The following is a 17,581-nucleotide window of genomic DNA, read 5'->3' on the forward strand; positions in this document are numbered from 1 at the left end:
AAAGATGCCAACACTTGCTATATGCAAGATGATGAGTCACTTCTCTATTTGTGTTTATGTCTTTGGGAAAAATACAGAATTCTCAAATTCTAAATTGGAAATATTCCACATAGGAAATATATTGCCCTAATAAAATAGCATAAATGTTTCAACTCTTCTAAAGTGTAACATATAGGTATGAATGTCAACAAGAGAACACGTATCCTCCCTCCCTCCCCAGTCATCAGAGATCTCCACTTGCTCCGCTCTCCATTTCAAAACGACACAACGCTCTGACGCAGTGAAACCGTGGCCTCGCGGCAACAGTGGAGAGAGAAAATAATTGGTCAACTTGATTCTTCTAGACTTTTTACTGTAATCAGCCAGTGTTCTTCCATGACGCCCAGGCAACCCGCCAGTAACAAGGATGGCCCAACCTTGCCCACGGGGCGCGACGTCACCATGTTAAAGACATTCTTGGTCTATAAAGGAGACATTCTAGTTTATCTCCAAACATTATTTTAACATTTTTAGCTGGAAGAACAGAGCTGTTTGAGACCAATCAATTAAACCATAAATGAACAATGGCGCCGATGAATGAAAGACATATGAACGGTATGTTGGACTCTGCTATTTCTCTTATTCCTTCGTTATTACATGTTTGTGAGGCAAATGCAGGAGCATTTCATGTTATTTGCAAATATATATATATATTGATTATCATTAGCTATATCCTGAATTGAAATGTTTACTGTTCTCTCAAAATAAAAAATAAAAATACGGGCACATTTTAGTGCGTTTTGCCTGGAGAATAGAAGTTGTCACAATGCCTTTAGAATGGATTTACGTCAGTGTTCTATAATGCCACCCAGCGCCCTCTATCTGGTCGGGTCAGGCGTTACCTGTTCACTCTATCTGATTGGGTCAGGCGTTACAGTTCACTCTATCTGATCGGGTCAGGCGTTACCTGTTCACTCGCTGCTCAGCGCACAGTTCTCCCGAAGATGGGCAGCGGGGAAAGTCGCCCTGGCAAGGTGTCTCTCTGCGGAGGTATTGAATAGAATACACCTTTGCGTAATAAGTAGATACAATTAACACTTAATTGTTTAAAAAAACAACGTTATTTTTTATCAGTAGCCTAACTTGTTATGATGGGGAAAGAAAGAGCCGGTCGGTGACAGAACGCACAGTAAGACTGTCTGTCCTTTGGCGGTAGCGTGAACCAACTGTGGCCAGGCGCTGCAAGGTGCGCAAGTAGTGCAGTAGCAGCGTGTTTCATGCATGCAGCGTTCCGTGTTGCAGGTTATTGGACAGCGTATGCTAGGCTATAGGCTACAAAGAGTATAAAGTGGATGACAGTTATATCATGTCTGTCATTATTGTCCGTGTGTGGCCTGATTGGCACCGTATTCACCATATAGTGCACTACTTTAGACCAGGGCCATTTGAGTTGCAGCCCCAGTCAGTGGTCGGTCAGGAATGAGCGGTGCACATTCTTGAAACACCCTTAGCCAACCGGAGACGTCAATAAATAAGGGTGAGCTTACAGAATGCATCACAGCTGAAATAAGGCTCGAGTTACAGTCCTAAATGGCCTCCATATTCCCTACGTAGTGTACTTATGACCAGGGCCCGTGCTCAAAAGTAGTGCACAAGAATAGGATGCCTTTTGGGATATATCTACAGTAGCAGTGTTAAAGCTGTCCTAGAGGGCCATCTACAGTAGCAAGGTTTCTCTGACCCAGAGACCCCTAGTCAGCTGTATTAGAGGGCCATCTACAGTAGCAAGGTTTCTCTGACCCAGAGACCCCTAGTCAGCTGTACTAGAGGACCATCTACAGTAGCAGTGTTTCTCTGACCCAGAGACCCCTAGTCAGCTGTACTAGAGGGCCATCTACAGTAGCAATGTTTCTCTGACCCAGAGACCCCTAGTCAGCTGTACTAGAGGGCCATCTACAGTAGCAGTGTTTCTCTGACCCAGAGACCCCTAGTCAGCTGTATTAGAGGGCCATCTACAGTAGCAGTGTTTCTCTGACCCAGAGACCCCTAGTCAGCTGTATTAGAGGGCCATCTACAGTAGCAGTGTTTCTCTGACCCAGAGACCCCTAGTCAGCTGTACTAGAGGGCCATCTACAGTAGCAATGTTTCTCTGACCCAGAGACCCCTAGTCAGCTGTACTAGAGGGCCATCTACAGTAGCAATGTTTCTCTGACCCAGAGACCCCTAGTCAGCTGTATTAGAGGGCCATCTACAGTAGCAGTGTTTGACCCAGAGACCCCTAGTCAGCTGTATTAGAGGGCCATCTACAGTAGCAGTGTCTGACCCAGAGACCCCTAGTCAGCTGTATTAGAGGGCCATCTACAGTAGCAATGTTTCTCTGACCCAGAGACCCCTAGTCAGCTGTACTAGAGGGCCATCTACAGTAGCAGTGTTTCTCTGACCCAGAGACCCCTAGTCAGCTGTACTAGAGGACCATCTACAGTAGCAGTGTTTCTCTGACCCAGAGATCCCTAGTCAGCTGTAGTCTGGCTGTGATTGGACTGGATGTACCTGATCAAGTGTGTCGTCCAAGAAGTGCTGTTGTGCTGACAAAAGTATTGACACCACTCTCTGTTAAATAAAGGTTAAATAAAATTTTAAAAATAATTTGTTGAACCACTAGAGACCCATAGTAAGACCCCAGCAAGAGAGCCCACCAGAGACCCCTAGTAAGACCCCAGCAGGAGAGACCACCAGAACCGTGAACTGACCTGTTATCTCCATCTGACCCTCTATCAATACCTCTAGTATTGACATTACTGTCTGTTATCTCCTACCCCCAGAGACCTCTAGTATTGACATTACTGTCTGTTATCTCCTACCCCCAGATACCTCTAGTACTGACATTACTGTCTGCTATCTCCTACTCCCAGATACATCTAGTATTGACATTACTGTCTGTTATCTCCTACCCCCAGATACCTCTAGTATTGACATTACTGTCTGTTATCTCCTACCCCCAGATATCTCTAGTATTAACATTACTGTCTGTTATCTCCTACCCCCAGATATCTCTAGTATTGACATTACTGTCTGTTATCTCCTACCACCAGATATCTCTAGTATTGACATTACTGTCTGTTATCTCCTACCCCCAGATACCTCTAGTATTGACATTGCTGTCTGTTATCTCCTACCACCAGATACCTCTAGTATTGACATTACTGTCTGTTATCTCCTACCCCCAGATACCTCTAGTATTGACATTACTGTCTGTTATCTCCTACTCCCAGATATCTCTAGTATTGACATTACTGTCTGTTATCTCCTACCCACAGATATCTCTAGTATTGACATTACTGTCTGTTATCTCCTACCCCAGATATCTCTAGTATTGACATTACTGTCTGTTATCTCCTACTCCCAGATACCTCTAGTATTGACATTACTGTCTGTTATCTCCTACCCCCAGATATCTCTAGTATTGACATTACTGTCTGTTATCTCCTACTCCCAGATACCTCTAGTAAGGCCTCAGCGAGCCCCGTGGAGCCCAAGGGGAAGCGGCCCCAGTGCTTGTGGACGGGGTGACTTGAACGGCCCCACGCTGGACATCCGGGAAGCAGAGAGCTTCCTCAGAGACGCCATGCCCATCATCATGGAGGAGGCCGTCTGGAAGGCTACTGACGTCAAGGAGAAGGTAAACATCTCTTTTAACTATTTTTTTCTCACACTTTGCACTTTCCAGTCCCAGGATGCATAAAGGAAAATGAGATGTGTTGTGAAGTGACCAGAATGCTGCAGTTTATTGTTCAAACAATAGGACATGGACCTGTATAAGAATGTATCAGGTAAATGGCTCCCCGGACTATTTGCATTGACCCCTCCTCCACTATTTGCATTGACCCTCCCCTCCACTATTTGCATTGACCCCTCCCCTCCACTATTTGCATTGACCCCTCCCCTCCACTATTTGCATTGACCCCCCCCCCCCCCACTATTTTTCGACCCCCCCACTATTTGCATCGACCCCTTCCCCCACTATTTTCATTGACCCCCCACTATTTGCAGGAAAATGAGATGTGTTGTGAAGTGACCCCACTATTTGCATTGCCCCCCCCCACTATTTGCATTGAGGACATGGACCCCCCACTATTTGCATTGGCCCCTCCCCCACTATTTGCATTGACCCCTCCCCCCACTATTTGCATTGACCCCTCCCCTTTTATTTTTTTACATTGACTGCTACCCTGTTTATTATCGATCCATAATCACACACCCCTACCTACATGTACATAGTATCTCATTTACAAACCTGCACATTGGCTCTGTACCGTTATCTGTACATAGCCTCGCTAATGCTATTTTATTGTGTTACTTTATTTTAAAAACATTTTTTACTTTAGTTTACTTAGTAAATATTTTCTTAACTCTTATTTTTCTTAAAGCTGCATTGTTGGTTAAAGGATCGGACCTAAAACCCAATTTTTCTCCTAAAATGACATACCCAAATCTAACTGCCTGTAGCTCAGGCCTTGAAGCAAGGAAATGCATATTCTTGGTCCCATTTGAAAGGAAACACTTTGAGGTTTGTGGAAATATGAAATTAATATAGGAGAATATAACATTAGATTTGGTAAAAGATAATAGAAATAATTGTTTTAAATATATGTTTTTCCCTCCCCCCCATCATCTTTGAATAGCAAGAGAAAGGCCATTATCTGACCTAGCCAGACTCTAGGAGCAATTAATATTTTGTCCACTAGATGACAGCAGTGTATGTGCAAAGTTTTAGACTGATCCATTGAACCATTGCAAATCTGTTCAAAATGTTGTATCAAGTCTTCCCAAATGTGCCTAATTGGTCAATATATACATTTTCAAGTTCATAACTATGCAATCTCCTCAAACAATAGCATGGTATGTTTTCACTGTAATAGCTACTGTCAAATTTGATTCAATTTGATTGATATACAGTACATGTTCTTTATGAATGGTGAATAGGCACAGGTAGTTTGTCTGACGTCAAGGATAAGGTAAACAAACATCTAGTGGAGGGAACAGTCTGAAATGGCACCATTTTCACTATATAGCTTGAAGGGTGTTTATCAATATGCATACTACCTACCGCGCTCCATACGCTCACGCTCTGAGTGCATTTTAAGACCACGTTCTCTTGAGTACGTTCTTGTGAGGATGAGAGTGTGGAGAACACATAGAGTATTACATTTGAGATGCATTCCCCTCTACTGTATTACCTCACGCTGCACCTCCCCTACTGTATTACCTCACGCTGCTCCTCCCCTACTGTATTACCTCACGCTGCTCCTCCCCCTACTATATTACCTCACGCTGCTCCTCCCCCTACTGTATTACCTCACGCTGCTCCTCCCCCTACTGTATTACCTCACGCTGCTCCTCCCCCTACTGTATTACCTCACGCTGCTCCTCCCCCCTACTGTATTACCTCACGCTGCACCTCCCCTACTGTATTACCCACGCTGCACCTCCCCTACTGTATTTCCTCACGCTGCACCTCCCCATTCACTGACCCTTCTTCCAACCAGGACAATGGCAACAATTAGAGACCAATAGGATATACACAAAGCAAAACATTTCAGATGTCAAGTCTTTGTGGGTAGCTATAGCTAACAATTATCTGTGGCTAGTTAACAGTAGTAGCAAGACAGCAGCCCTATTGACTTACTATGGGCTTGCGATTTACACACACTCAGTGGGTATTGTAGGTAGGTAAACACAGCAAAAATGAACACAGCATGTATTTATTAACGTATCAAGATAAATAAATAAAATATTGTAGTTACTTTATTTTAAAGGCAACATTTTTCCGAAGTCGGAGTGTACTTTCTCTGTCTTCAGCTTCCGCCAAATTTCAAGAAATGTTGCATCATTTTTAACACTTGCATCATATTTCTGTGCATACTTTGCAGCTTGTTGGTTAAAATATGTACAAACGGAGTACGCATTCTTTCCGTGCTCCGTTTTTGCCAACATTGATATGGACTCATACTCCCAGCATCCCGTGCTCTTTTGCCAACTTTGATATGGACTCATACTCCCAGCATCCCGTGCTCTTTTGCCAACTTTGATATGGACTCATACTCAGCATCCTGTGCTCTGATTTGCGTTGCTCGGAGCACGGTAAAAGTCTATTTCCTTCTCCCCATGTAACAGGTGTGCGAGTGGCGCTTCCTGAGCAGCTGAAGGACCTATTAGACCTAGAGCTGAGGGAAGGAGGCGAGGCACATCCCCAGATACTGCAGCGCTGTCGGGATGCCATCCGATAAGACCGGTAAGGACCCAGCTCAACCCTGATTTAAAATCTAACCCCCAGACCTCAGCCAAACCCTGACTTTCAAAACCCGGACTCTTTAAAAGACACCAATGAACTTCATCCCAAACCTGTCCTAAACCTTAACCTTCTAACTCTCCAGCCCAGAGTATCTTCTTCGCCATACGATAGTGTCAAGACTGATAGTGTCAAGACTGAGCCAATCCTAAACCCTTCCCCCAGCGCTATCCTATCCAACCCAGGCTGTTAATCATCAAGATAGCGACAGTAGCCCATCCCCAATACCCTCCAAGCCTCTTAACCGTCCTAGGCCCTGTAACTGTCCCGCAAACCTCCCAGCCCCTGACATCTGAGATCCCTTGAACCAGCCCGGTCAGCCAGACCCCAAATGTAAAACCCTGTCAACCAGGTCTATCAACCAACTGACCTCAAACTTAACCCAGTTATGTACCATTAGGTTGGTTAAAGTCAGCTACCATTTTAGGGTTAAAGTTAGCTAACATTAGGTTAGGGTTAAAGTTAGCTAACATCAAGGGTTAAATTAGCTAACATTAGGTTATTAAAGTCAGCTACCATTAGGTTAGGGTTAAAGTCAGCTAACATTAGGGAAGGGTTAAAGTCAACCATTAGGTTAGGGTTAAAGTTAGCAACATTAGGTTAGGGTTAAAGTAGCTAACATTAGGTTAGGTTAAAGTTATGTTCTTTAGGTTAGGGTTAATGTTAGCTAACATTAGGTGAAGGGTTAAAGTTAGCTAACATGTCGGGAAGGGTTAAAGAGCTAACATTCGGGATAAGGTAAACAAACATCTAGTTAAGCTAACATTCGGAAGAGGGAACATTAGGTTAGGGTTAAAGTCAGCTACCATTAGGTTAGGGTTAAAGTCAGCTAACATTAGGGAAGGGTTAAAGTTAGCTAACATTAGGTTAGGGTTAAAGTTAGCTAACATTAGGTTAGGTTAAAGTCAGCTAAAGGTTTGGGTTAAAGTCAGCTACCATTAGGTTTGGGTTAAAGTCAGCTACCATTAGGTTTGGGTTAAAGTCAGCTACCATTAGGTTTGGGTTAAAGTCAGCTTCAGGTTAGGGTTAAAGTTAGCTAACATTCGAAAGGGTTAAAGTTCTAACATTCGGGAAGGGTTAAAGTCAGCTACCATTAGGTTAGGTTAAAGTTAGCTACCATTAGGTTAGGGTTAAAGTTAGCTAACATTAGGTTAGGGTTAAAGTTAGCTAACATTAGGTTAGGGTTAAAGTTAGCTAACATTCGAAGGGTTAAAGTTAGCTAACATTAGGTTAGGTTAAAGTCAGCTACCATTAGGTTAGGTTAAAGTCAGCTAACATTAGGGAAGGGTTAAAGTCAGCTACCATTAGGTTAGGGTTAAAAGTCAGCTACCATTAGGTTAGGGTTAAAGTCAGCTAACATTAGGTTAGGGTTAAAGTCAGCTAACATTAGGTTAGGGTTAAAGTCAGCTAACATTAGGTTAGGGTTAAAGTTAGCTAACATTCGGGGAAGGGTTAAAGTTAGCTAACATTAGGTTAGGGTTAAAGTCAGCTACCATTAGGTTAGGGTTAAAGTCAGCTAACATTAGGGAAGGGTTAAAGCTAGCTAACATTAGGTTAGGGTTAAAGTTAGCTAACATTAGGTTAGGGTTAAAGTCAGCTACCATTAGGTTTGGGTTAAAGTTACCTTAGGTTTGGGTTAAAGTCAGCTACCATTAGGTTTGGGTTAAAGTCAGCTACCATCAGGTTAGGGTTAAAGTTAGCTAACATTCGGGAAGGGTTAAAGTTAGCTAACATTCTTAAAGTCAGCTACCATTAGGTTAGGGTTAAAAGTTAGCTACCATTAGGTTAGGGTTAAAGTCCTAACATTAGTTAGGGTTAAAGTCAGCTAACATTAGGTTAGGTTAAAGTCCCCATTCGAAGGGTTAAAGAGCTAACATTAGGTTAGGGTTAAAGTCAGCTACCATTAGGTTAGGGTTAAAGTCAGCTAACATTAGGGAAGGGTTAAAGTCAGCTACCATTAGGTTAGGGTTAAAAGTCAGCTACATTAGGTTAGGGTTAAAGTCAGCTAACATTAGGTTAGGGTTAAAGTCAGCTAACATTAGGTTAGGGTTAAAGTTAGCTAACATTAGGGAGGTTAAAGTTAGCTAACATTAGGTTAGGGTTAAAGTCAGCTAACATTAGGTTAGGGTTAAAGTCAGCTAACATTAGGGAAGGGTTAAAGTTAGCTAACATTAGGTTAGGGTTAAAGTTAGCTAACATTAGGTTAGGGTTAAAGTTAGCTAACATTAGGTTAGGGTTAAAGTCAGCTACCATTAGGTTAGGGTTAAAGTTAGCTAACATTAGGTAGGGTTAAAGTTAGCTAACATTTAGGTTAGGGTTAAAGTCAGCTACATTAGGTTAGGGTTAAAGTCAGCTAACATTAGGTTTGGGTTAAAGTCAGCTAAATTAGGTTGGGTTAAAGTCAGCTACCATTAGGTTAGGGTTAAAGTCAGCTAACATTAGGTTAGGGTTAAAGTTAGCTAACATTTCATTAAAGTCAGCTAACATTAGGGAAGGGTTAAAGTCAGCTACCATTAGGTTAGGGTTAAAGTCAGCTACCATTAGGTTAGGGTTAAAGTCAGCTAACATTAGGTTAGGGTTAAAGTCAGCTACCATTAGGTTAGGGTTAAAGTTAGCTAAAGTCAGCTACCATTAGGTTAGGGTTAAAGTCAGCTACCATTAGGTTAGGGTTAAAGTCAGCTACCATTAGGTTAGGGTTAAAGTCAGCTAACATTCGGAAGGGTTAAAGTCAGCTACCATTAGGTTAGGGTTAAAAGTCAGCTAACCATTAGGTTAGGTTAAAGTTAGCTAACATTAGGTTAGGGTTAAAGTCAGCTAACATTAGGTTAGGGTTAAAGTTAGCTAACATTCGAAGGGTTAAAGTTAGCTAACATTAGGTTAGGGTTAAAGTCAGCTACCATTAGGTTAGGAAAGTCAGCTAACATTAGGTTAGGGTTAAAGTCCCGTGCTAACATTAGGTTAGGGTTAAAGTTAGCTAACATTAGGTTAGGGTTAAAGTCAGCTACCATTAGGTTTGGGTTAAAGTCAGCTACCATTAGGTTTGGGTTAAAGTCAGCTACCATTATGTTTGGAAAGTCAGCTACCATCAGGTTAGGGTTAAAGTTAGCTAACATTCGGAAGGGTTAAAGTTAGCTAACATTCGGGAAGGGTTAAAGTCAGCTACCATTAGGTTAGGGTTAAAAGTTAGCTAACATTAGGTTAGGTTAAAGTCAGCTAACATTAGGTTAGGGTTAAAGTCAGCTAACATTAGGTTAGGGTTAGTTAGCTAACATTCGAGGGTTAAAGTTAGCTAACATTAGGTTAGGGTTAAAGTCCTACCATTAGGTTAGGGTTAAAGTCAGCTAACATTAGGGAAGGGTTAAAGTCAGCTACCATTAGGTTAGGGTTAAAAGTCAGCTACCATTAGGTTAGGGTTAAAGTTAGCTAACATTAGGTTAGGGTTAAAGTCAGCTAACATTAGGTTAGGGTTAAAGTTAGCTAACATTCGGGAAGGGTTAAAGTTAAACATTAGGTTAGCAGCTACCATTAGGTTAGGGTTAAAGTCAGCTAACATTAGGAAGGGTTAAAGTTAGCTAACATTAGGTTAGGGTTAAAGTCAGCTACCATTAGGTTAGGGTTAAAGTCAGCTAACATTAGGGAAGGGTTAAAGTCAGCTAAACATTAGGTTAGGGAACTTAAACATTAGTCAGCTAACATTTAGGTTAGGGTTAAAGTCAGCTACCATTAGGTTAGTTAAAGTCAGCTAACATTAGTTAAAGTCAGCTAACATTAGGTTAGGGTTAAAGTCAGCTAATTGTTAGGGTTAAACAGCTAACATTAGGAAACATTAGCTAGGTTAAAGTCAGCTAACATTAGGGAAGGGTTAAAGTCAGCTACCATTAGGTTAGGGGTTAAAGTCATCCTTAAAGTCCTACCATTAGGTTAGGGTTAAAGTCAGCTACCATTAGGTTAGGGTTAAAGTCAGCTACCATTAGGTTAGGGTTAAAGTCTTAATTAGGTTAGGGTTAAAGTCAGCTACCATTAGGTTAGGGTTAAAGTCAGCTAACATTAGGTTAGGGTTAAAGTTAGCTAACATTAGGTTAGGGTTAAAGTTAGCTAACATTAGGTTAGGGTTAAAGTCCCAGCTAACATTAGGTTAGGGTTAAAGTCAGCTAACATTAGGTTAGGGTTAAAGTCAGCTACCATTAGGTTAGGGTTAAAGTCCAGCTAACATTAGGTTAGGGTTAAAGTCAGCTAAATTAGGTTAGGGTTAAAGTCAGCTACCATTAGGTTAGGGTTAAAGTCCTACCATTAGGTTAGGTTAAAGTTAGCTAACATTAGGTTAGGGTTAAAGTTAGCTAACATTAGGTTAGGGTTAAAGTCAGCTACCATTAGGTTAGGGTTAAAGTCAGCTAACATTAGGTTAGGGTTAAAGTTAGCTAACATTAGGTTAGGGTTAAAGTCAGCTAACATTAGGTTAGGGTTAAAGTCAGCTACCATTAGGTTAGGGTTAAAGTCAGCTAACATTAGGTTAGGGTTAAAGTCAGCTACCATTAGGGAAGGGTTAAAGTCAGCTAACATTAGGTTAGGGTTAAAGTCAGCTAACATTAGGTTAGGGTTAAAGTCAGCTACCATTAGGGAAGGGTTAAAGTTAGCTACCATTAGGTTAGGGTTAAAGTCAGCTACCATTAGGGAAGGGTTAACGTTAGCTACCATTAGGTTAGGGTTAAAGTCAGCTAACATTAGGTTAGGGTTAAAGTCAGCTAACATTAGGGAAGGGTTAAAGTTAGCTACCATTAGGTTAAAAAGTTAGGTTAGGCTAACAACATTAGGTTAGGGTTAAAGTTAGCTAACATTAGGTTAGGGTTAAAGTCAGCTACCATTAGGTTAGGTTAAAGTCAGCTAACATTAGGAAGGGTTAAAGTTAGCTAACATTAGGTTAGGGTTAAAGTCAGCTACCATTAGGTTAGGGTTAAAGTCAGCTAACATTAGGTTAGGGTTAAAGTTAGCTAACATTAGGGAAGGGGGAAGGGTTAAAGTTAGCTAACATTAGGTTAGGGTTAAAGTCAGCTACCATTAGGTTAGGGTTAAAGTCAGCTACCATTAGGTTAGGGTTAAAGTCAGCTACCATTAGGTTAGGGTTAAAGTCAGCTACCATTAGGTTAGGGTTAAAGTCAGCTACCATTAGGTTAGGGTTAAAAGTCAGCTACCATTAGGTTAGGGTTAAAGTCAGCTACCATTAGGTTAGGGTTAAAGTCAGCTAACATTAGGTTAGGGTTAAAGTTAGCTAACATTAGGTTAGGTTAAAGGGGTTAAAGTCAGCTAACATTAGGGGGGTTAAAGGGTTAAAAGTCAGCTAACATTAGGTTAGGGTTAAAGTCAGCTAACATTAGGTTAGGGTTAAAGTCAGCTAACATTAGGTTAGGGTTAAAGTCAGCTAACATTAGGGAAGGGTTAAAGTTAGCTACCATTAGGTTAGGGTTAAAGTCAGCTAACATTAGGTTAGGGTTAAAGTCAGCTAACATTAGGTTAGGGTTAAAGTCAGCTACCATTAGGTTAGGGTTAAAGTCAGCTAACATTAGGTTAGGGTTAAAGTCAGCTACCATTAGGTTAGGGTTAAAGTCAGCTAACATTAGGTTAGGGTTAAAGTTACCATTAGGTTAGGGTTAAAGTCAGCTAATTAGGTTAGGGTTAAAGTCAGCTACCATTAGGTTAGGGTTAAAGTCAGGGGAAGGGTTAAAGTTAGCTAACATTAGGTTAGGGTTAAGTTAGCTAACATTAGGTTAAAAGTCAGCTACCATTAGGTTAGGGTTAAAGTCAGCTAACATTAGGGAAGGGTTAAAGTTAGCTAACATTAGGTTAGGGTTAAAGTTAGCTAACATTAGGTTAGGGTTAAAGTCAGCTAACATTAGGTTTGGGTTAAAGTCAGCTACCATTAGGTTTGGGTTAAAGTCAGCTAACATTAGGTTTGGGTTAAAGTCAGCTACCATTAGGTTAGGGTTAAAGTTAGCTAACATTAGGAACATTAGGGAGGGTTAAAGTCAGCTAACATTAGGTTAGGGTTAAAGTCAGCTACCATTAGGTTAGGGTTAAAGTTAGCTACCATTAGGTTAGGGTTAAAGTCAGCTAACATTAGGTTAGGTTAAAGTCAGCTAACATTAGGTTAGGGTTAAAGTTAGCTAACATTCGGTTAGGGTTAAAGTTAGCTAACATTAGGTTAGGGTTAAAGTCAGCTACCATTAGGTTAGGGTTAAAGTCAGCTACCATTAGGTTAGGGTTAAAAGTCAGCTACCATTAGGTTAGGGTTAAAGTTAGCTAACATTAGGTTAGGGTTAAAGTCAGCTAACATTAGGTTAGGGTTAAAGTTAGCTAACATTAGGTTAGGGTTAAAGTCAGCTACCATTAGGTTAAAGTTAGCTACCATTAGGTTAGGGTTAAAGTCAGCTACCATTAGGTTAGGGTTAAAGTTAGCTACCATTAGGTTAGGGTTAAAGTCAGCTAACATTAGGTTAGGGTTAAAGTCAGCTAACATTAGGTTAGGGTTAAAGTCAGCTAACATTAGGGAAGGGTTAAAGTTAGCTACCATTAGGTTAGGGTTAAAGTCAGCTAACATTAGGTTAGGGTTAAAGTTAGCTAACATTAGGGAAGGGTTAAAGTTAGCTAACATTTAGGTTAGGGTTAAAGTCAGCTACCATTAGGTTAGGGTTAAAGTCAGCTAACATTAGGGAAGGGTTAAAGTCAGCTAACATTAGGTTAGGGTTAAAGTCAGCTACCATTAGGTTAGGGTTAAAGTCAGCTAACATTAGGTTAGGGTTAAAGTTAGCTAACATTAGGTTAGGGTTAAAGTCAGCTAACATTAGGGAAGGGTTAAAGTCAGCTAACATTAGGTTAGGGTTAAAGTCAGCTACCATTAGGTTAGGGTTAAAGTCAGCTACCATTAGGTTAGGGTTAAAGTCAGCTACCATTAGGTTAGGGTTAAAGTCAGCTACCATTAGGTTAGGGTTAAAGTCAGCTACCATTAGGTTAGGGTTAAAGTCAGCTACCATTAGGTTAGGGTTAAAGTCAGCTACCATTAGGTTAGGGTTAAAGTCAGCTAACATTAGGTTAGGGTTAAAGTTAGCTAACATTAGGTTAGGGTTAAAGTTAGCTAACATTAGGTTAGGGTTAAAGTCAGCTAACATTAGGGAAGGGTTAAAGTTAGCTACCATTAGGTTAGGGTTAAAGTCAGCTAACATTAGGTTAGGGTTAACGTCAGCTACCATTAGGTTAGGGTTAAAGTCAGCTACCATTAGGTTAGGGTTAAAGTCTAACATTAGGTTAGGGGTTAAAGTCAGCTACCATTAGGTTAGGGTTAAAGTCAGCTAACATTAGGTTAGGGTTTAAAGTTAGCTAACATTAGGTTAGGGTTAAAGTCAGCTAACATTAGGTTAGGTTAAAGTCAGCTAACATTAGGTTAGGGTTAAAGTCAGCTACCATTAGGTTAGGGTTAAAGTCAGCTAACATTAGGTTAGGGTTAAAGTCAGCTACCATTAGGGAAGGGTTAAAGTTAGCTAACATTAGGTTAGGGTTAAAGTCAGCTAACATTAGGTTAGGGTTAAAGTCAGCTACCATTAGGTTAGGGTTAAAGTCAGCTACCATTAGGTTAGGGTTAAAGTCAGCTAACATTAGGTTAGGGTTAAAGTCAGCTAACATTAGGTTAGGGTTAAAGTCAGCTACCATTAGGTTAGGGTTAAAGTTAGCTAACATTAGGGAAGGGTTAAAGTTAGCTACCATTAGGTTAGGGTTAAATTTAGCTACCATTAGGTTAGGGTTAAAGTCAGCTACTATTAGGTTAGGGTTAAAGTCAGCTACCATTAGGTTAGGGTTAAAGTTAGCTACCATTAGGTTAGGGTTAAAGTTAGCTACCATTAGGTTAGGGTTAAAGTTAGCTACCATTAGGTTAGGGTTAAAGTCAGCTAACATTAGGTTAGGGTTAAAGTCAGCTAACATTAGGTTAGGGTTAAAGTCAGCTACCATTAGGTTAGGGTTAAAGTCAGCTAACATTAGGTTAGGGTTAAAGTTAGCTAACATTAGGTTAGGGTTAAAGTCAGCTACCATTAGGTTAGGGTTAAAGTCAGCTAACATTAGGTTAGGGTTAAAGTCAGCTACCATTAGGTTTGGGTTAAAGTCAGCTACCATTAGGTTAGGGTTAAAGTTAGCTAACATTAGGAAGGGTTAAAGTCAGCTACCATTAGGTTAGGGTTAAAGTCAGCTACCATTAGGTTAGGGTTAAAGTCAGCTAACATTAGGTTAGGGTTAAAGTCAGCTAACATTAGGTTAGGGTTAAAGTTAGCTAACATTAGGTTAGGGTTAAAGTCAGCTAACATTAGGTTAGGGTTAAAGTCAGCTACCATTAGGTTAGGGTTAAAGTCAGCTACCATTAGGTTAGGGTTAAAGTCAGCTAACATTAGGTTAGGGTTAAAGTCAGCTACCATTAGGTTAGGGTTAAAGTTAGCTACCATTAGGTTAGGGTTAAAGTCAGCTAACATTAGGTTAGGGTTAAAGTCAGCTACCATTAGGTTAGGGTTAAAGTCAGCTACCATTAGGTTAGGGTTAAAGTCAGCTAACATTAGGTTAGGGTTAAAGTCAGCTACCATTAGGTTAGGGTTAAAGTCAGCTAACATTAGGGAAGGGTTAAAGTCAGCTACCATTAGGTTAGGGTTAAAGTCAGCTACCATTAGGTTAGGGTTAAAGTTAGCTAACATTTGGTTAGGGTTAAAGTCAGCTACCATTAGGTTAGGGTTAAAGTCAGCTAACATTAGGGAAGGGTTAAAGTCAGCTACCATTAGGTTTTGGGTTAAAGTCAGCTACCATTAGGTTAGGGTTAAAGTCAGCTAACATTAGGTTAGGGTTAAAGTCAGCTAACATTAGGGAAGGGTTAAAGTCAGCTACCATTAGGTTAGGGTTAAAGTCAGCTACCATTAGGTTAGGGTTAAAGTCAGCTACCATTAGGTTAGGGTTAAAGTCAGCTAACATTAGGTTAGGGTTAAAGTCAGCTAACATTAGGTTAGGGTTAAAGTCAGCTAACATTAGGTTAGGGTTAAAGTCAGCTACCATTAGGTTAGGGTTAAAGTCAGCTACCATTAGGTTAGGGTTAAAGTCAGCTAACATTAGGTTAGGGTTAAAGTCAGCTACCATTAGGTTAAGGGTTAAAGTTAGCTACCATTAGGTTAGGGTTAAAGTCAGCTAACATTAGGTTAGGGTTAAAGTCAGCTACCATTAGGTTAGGGTTAAAGTCAGCTACCATTAGGTTAGGGTTAAAGTCAAACATTAGGTTAGGGTTAAAGTCAGCTAACATTAGGTTAGGTTAAAGTCAGCTAACATTAGGTTAGGGTTAAAGTCAGCTAACATTAGGTTAGGGTTAAAGTCAGCTAACATTAGGTTAGGGTTAAAGTCAGCTACCATTAGGTTAGGGTTAAAAGTCAGCTACCATTAGGTTAGGGTTAAAGTTAGCTAACATTTGGTTAGGGTTAAAGTCAGCTACCATTAGGTTAGGGTTAAAGTCAGCTAACATTAGGGAAGGGTTAAAGTCAGCTACCATTAGGTTTGGGTTAAAGTCAGCTACCATTAGGTTAGGGTTAAAGTTAGCTAACATTAGGGAAGGGTTAAAGTTAGCTAACATTAGGGAAGGGTTAAAGTTAGCTAACATTAGGGAAGGGTTAAAGTCAGCTACCATTAGGTTTGGGTTAAAGTCAGCTACCATTAGGTTAGGGTTAAAGTCAGCTAACATTAGGGAAGGGTTAAAGTTAGCTAACATTAGGTTAGGGTTAAAGTCAGCTACCATTAGGTTAGGGTTAAAGTCAGCTAACATTAGGTTAGGGTTAAAGTCAGCTACCATTAGGTTAGGGTTAAAGTTAGCTAACATTAGGGAAGGGTTAAAGTCAGCTACCATTAGGTTAGGGTTAAAGTTAGCTAACATTAGGGAAGGGTTAAAGTCAGCTAACATTAGGTTAGGGTTAAAGTTAGCTACCATTAGGTTAGGGTTAAAGTTAGCTAACATTAGGGAAGGGTTACTGTACTAAATGCCATATTTTTAGCAGACCGTTACAGTCCCTGTGCATACATTTTACAGATGGGAATCGAACCCACAATCCTGGCGTTGGAAAACACCATGCTCTACCAACTGTACTCACGCTAGATACACTAACCGATCCCTATCCAGGCTGTAAATTATCAAGCTAGCAACAGTAGCTCCTCCTGTTAACTTTCCCAACATTCCCAGCTTTTCCAGAAATCCTGGTTGGAGTATCTGGATTTTCTTGCTTATTCTCTCCTGATGCCGGGAATTTTTCCCACCAAGATTTCTGGACAACCTGTAAACTTAGTTGTGATTGAATCAAAACCTTGTGTGTTTGTATGTGCAGGACATCCTCTCTTCTTCAACCAGCTCTATGCAGGCATGGACCCTTATTCACTAGTGGGCCGATTCATCACAGAAGCTATAAACCCCAGTCTGTGAGTATTACCTGTACATCTTACCACTTCATATGATCCGAGTGTCTGTCAACATGAACCCATACTCACTGTATAACTGTGCCTGACAAGTGACTTGGGATTTTACGATCACTGAAATGATATCAATGACAACTATTCTGCTATTCATTTCAGAAGTGTCTGTAGCTCGTTCTTGATGATTGATTGGATAGTATGTAGCTCAGGTGAGAGCAGGTGAGTCATTGACTGGACATGTTGTTTGTCTTGGCAGGTACACGTACGAGGTGGCTCCAGTGTTCCTGCTGACAGAGGAGGCGGTTCTGCAGAAGATGATTGAGATCATTGGATGGCAGGAGGGAGGGGACGGCATCTTCAGCCCAGGTATGGAAACCACACAGACTGACACATCTTATTCTTCATCTTCGTCTTCATTTTCTTCGTCTTCTTCTTCTTCATTTTCTTCATCTTCTTCATCATCATCATCTTCTTCATCTTCTTCTTTATCCTTCATCTTCTTTATCCTTCATCTTCTTCATCTTCTTCTTTATCCTTCTTCTTCTTTATTCATCATCTTCTTCATCATCTTCTTCATTTTCTTAATCTTCTTCTTCATCATCATCATCTTCTTCTTCATCTTCTTCTTTATCCTTCTTCATCTTCTTCTTCATCTTTTTCTTTATCCTTCATCTTCTTCACCTTCATCTTCTTCTTCATTTTCTTCATCATCTTCTTCATCTTCCTGTGATTGAGAGATTGTCTGTGTTCTCCAGGTGGCTCTGTGTCCAACATGTATGCTGTGAA

General features: G+C 40.7%; 1 pseudogene; it reads left to right on the plus strand.

Moving 5' to 3' along the window:
- Positions 1–209: 209 nt before the first annotated feature.
- Positions 210–6,266, plus strand: LOC135574975 (acidic amino acid decarboxylase GADL1-like; annotated as a pseudogene).
- The last annotated feature ends 11,315 nt before the right edge of the window (positions 6,267–17,581 follow it).

Source organism: Oncorhynchus nerka, linkage group LG14 (assembly GCF_034236695.1).
Source record: "Oncorhynchus nerka isolate Pitt River linkage group LG14, Oner_Uvic_2.0, whole genome shotgun sequence".
In the NCBI taxonomy this organism is placed as follows: Eukaryota; Metazoa; Chordata; class Actinopteri; order Salmoniformes; family Salmonidae; genus Oncorhynchus; species Oncorhynchus nerka.